At 50.7% G+C, this 3,420-nt stretch overlaps 1 protein-coding gene and 1 long non-coding RNA gene across 2 annotated transcripts in view; one reads left to right on the top strand and one right to left on the bottom strand.

The window, feature by feature from the left end:
- The window catches only part of LOC106727852, an 11,574-nt gene that overhangs the window by 1,334 nt on the left and 6,820 nt on the right, over nt 1-3,420 (top strand). Inside the window, exon 2 of the long non-coding RNA XR_001364103.1 lies at nt 750-935. This is a non-coding gene — a long non-coding RNA (uncharacterized LOC106727852). The remainder of the gene's footprint in view (nt 1-749; nt 936-3,420) is intronic.
- The window catches only part of STEAP3 (STEAP family member 3, metalloreductase), a 45,381-nt gene that overhangs the window by 36,733 nt on the left and 5,228 nt on the right, over nt 1-3,420 (bottom strand). The window lies entirely within an intron of this gene.

The following is a 3,420-nucleotide window of genomic DNA, read 5'->3' as shown; positions in this document are numbered from 1 at the left end:
TTCTGGACGCTTCCTAGAGGTTTGTGCCTTCATCGGACGCCCATCTCATCCAGGACCTCACATCAGGGTGCTACTGGCAGCTCTTCCTCTCCCCGCGAGAGAACATGGCTCGGAGGGAGAAGTTTGGCACCAAGGCCACTCCTCTGGGAGGCGGACAGTTATCTGATCCCCGGGACTCTCTCTGAAATATTGCTGGGGGCATAGTCCACCAGCCCCTGGTAAAGACCTTCAAAGGACTCCAGGAAGCCAACCTGTGTTGGAGAGATAAGCCCTAACAGGGGTTATCTGAACCCCGAGGCAGAGGCAGCGGGGCTGGGCTCAACGAAGAGGCAGCGTTCTCACAGCCCTGTGGTGGGAATGCTGCTGGGAGGGGCCTCTCCTCCCCCGGTTCCCCACCGAGACCCACCCATGAACAGCTAGTGCTTTCCCGCCTCCATGGGTTTCCTCCTGTTAAAATATCCTCCCTTCCCAGCCCTCTCTTCTGCCTGGGCCCAGGGCCCAGATCCTCTCCCATCTTCTTCCGGGACCCTCCTGCCCCACCCTGCCCCAGGGCATCGCTCTCTCTGGCTTATAGGTCCTTGATCCATTCAACACTGAGGGAGCCCTGCAATGCCACACAGTGCCCCAAGTGCTGGGGACACGGGTGCCCAATGCCCGGTCCCTGCTTTTGGATGGTGAGTTGCCTCTGCAATGAGTTGTAAAGTTGAAGAAGACAGAAACCAGTTTCTTGCCCCCTTTGGTGCCCCTAGCCTGGGGCCCTGCATAGAGTAGGTGCTCTCCACATACTTGCTCTAGCTGATGGGGATCTCCGAGCACCCTTCCTGCAACCGCAATGGGTGGCACAGGACATAGAACTTGGAAAATGGAAGTGCTAAAGTCTGCCAGCATTTTTGGAAGGATCCCTGGATCTACCAGCATTCTACCCAAGAGATCTGGTAGGCATCTTTGTGGGGCTCCCTGGGAGCTGGAGAGGGAGATCGGAGAGACGATACATTCTTAACTGGGCAGGTCCAGGGGGCAATCACACCCCAGGCACAGGAAGTGTTTTCTCTCATGGAAATGTGAGCTCTCGCAGGGCAGGCAGTTTTTCTGTCTCATTTACTTCTGTATTCCCAGTGCCTGGCACATAAGTAGGTGCTCAGTGAATAGCTGTTGAATGAATGCACTCCCAACCCTGCCCTTCTTCACCTCCTTCAGCATCTCTGAGAAACTCCCCCCATGGCTCCTGCCCACCTCTGGCCTCCCCTGCCTGCCCCAGAGCTGGTAGGGTGCTGGGGACTGAGGAGTGCCCAGTGTACTAGTACCTCTGATGCATGTTGGCACCGGAGTTGCTGGGTATTCTCTTTAGGGAGCCCGTGGCTGCCACCTCCTGAGATTTCCGTCTCCTAAACAGGAGGGTAGCCTTTGGTTAAGAGGACAGGAGCATCCCGGATGAGAATCTAGGGTCACGTCCTACTCGGGTCAGAGAGAAGAGGGCTGTTGTTCCCGCTCAGCTGCTCAGATTGATGCAACATTTATAGGCCGCACATCCATTTTACAAAATAAATATTCTAACTGACTATTAAAGCGTGATGGCCAGGAGAAGCGGTGCGCCCTGATGCACTCTGACAGCGCTGGCCGGGAGCCAGGCCCCGGGAGCCAGCCACGGCAGCAGCCTCACCTGCGCTCACCTCTCCTCTCACCCGAGCGTGGGGAGACGCCTCCAAATTTGGGCACAGGGGGCTGCTCCCCTATGTGAGGAGGGAGTGGGGCTGCCATTTCTCCATGTAAGAACCATAGAGGATTTTTATGAGTTTATTTGAGCCAAACTGAAAATTGTCAGGAGGCAAACTCTCAATGGACTTGTTAGGGGGCAAAAATAGAATATTAGGGGTTAGCTATGGTTATGGGAAATATTAATCATGTTTTGTTAACCATGATTGCCTTGTACTGGTTAAAGAAAGGACATTCAAGCTGGTTTGGCTTGGTGGATAGAGCGTTGCACCCAAGGGTTCCGGGTTCGATTCCGGTCAAGGGCACGTATCTTGGTTGCAGGCTCCTCCCTGGCCCAGGTCCTGGTCGGGGCTCTTGTAGGAGACAGCCAATTGATGTGTTTCTCTCACATTAATATTTCTCTGTGTCTTTCCCTCTCTCTTCCACTCGCTCTAAAAAAAAAGGGACATTTTAACCTGGCTGGGTGTTGTACACCCCCAGGACCTGGGAGTCAACCTTGGACCTGGGAATGTGGTCCCTTCTCATTCAAGAACTGCCTATTTTCGCCTGTGGACTGAAGGGTTCTAGGTTCAATTCTAGTCATGGGCACATGCCCAGGTTGCAGGCTTGATCCCCAGTAGGGGGCATGCAGGAAGAAACCGATAAGTGATTCTCTCTCATCATTGATGTTTCTATCTCTCTCTCCCTCTCTTTTCCTCTCTGAAAAATCAATAAAAATTTTTTTTAAAAAAAGAACTGCCTATTATCATGCAAAGATTAACAACTTTGTTGCCCAAATAATGGGGTCCCACCCCAGCCTGCATAGCCTACTTCCCCATGTAATCTTTGTCCTACCCTATATAAGCAGCTGGCTTATGGGGGGCTGAAGAGCAGATTTTTGTGGATAACTTTCTGCCAAGAGTATTGGAATAAATGCTCATAAATGATTTGACCCTGTCTCTGCTTAATTGGCTCAAGTAGTGACAGGCAGCACGGACCCATTGGTTGTGTGGTTACAGACAGAAAACACTCTGGAGAATGGCAGTTTTGCAGCTTATTTTATACATTAGAGTCAGAGGAGGAGATGCAGGGGATTACATGAAATCCATCGGTGGTACATTAGGGGAAGGGAGAAAGCAAAGGGGGAAATTGTTGGGATTGGATGAAGAGTCAGACAGAGAGACACATACTTCTACATTGCTGGGTACAGGATGGGTAACATTTACAGCACATAGAGATGCTATGCAGGGAACAGATAACAATGAGGAGTCTGTGGTCTCCTGTTTTGGTGGGAGGTTATGCCCTAAGGAATCTGGAAAAGGAGATTACTCTGACATTTCAAAGGTATGTTATCTTAGATGCAAAAAGACAGTAGGCAGGCTCAGTTAAGGTCAAGACTGACCTTTGTCAAGGAAGCTACAGGCCTAAGATGTGTCCCTGCCATGGCTTGATTCTAGTTAGAAATTTTTATTAATTTTAAAAATTTTATTGAATTTATTGGAGTTATATCTACACTAATAAAAGAGAAACATGGTAATTAGCGTATGACCGCTACCCTTCCCATTGGCTAATCAGCATATCCTTATGCAAATTAACTGTCAGCCAAGATGGCGGCCGGCAGCCATGCACTGAAGCGAGCAGGGAGGCTTGCTTGCTCCAGTGACTGGGACTCCAACGTTTCCCCGCCTCACTTGCCGGCCTCTCAGCTGCAACTCTAAGCAACTATGT

This window comes from Myotis brandtii, unplaced genomic scaffold, assembly GCF_000412655.1.
Source record: "Myotis brandtii unplaced genomic scaffold, ASM41265v1 scaffold488, whole genome shotgun sequence".
Taxonomy (NCBI): domain Eukaryota; kingdom Metazoa; phylum Chordata; class Mammalia; order Chiroptera; family Vespertilionidae; genus Myotis; species Myotis brandtii.
This window is presented reverse-complemented; position numbering and strand designations above follow the sequence as displayed.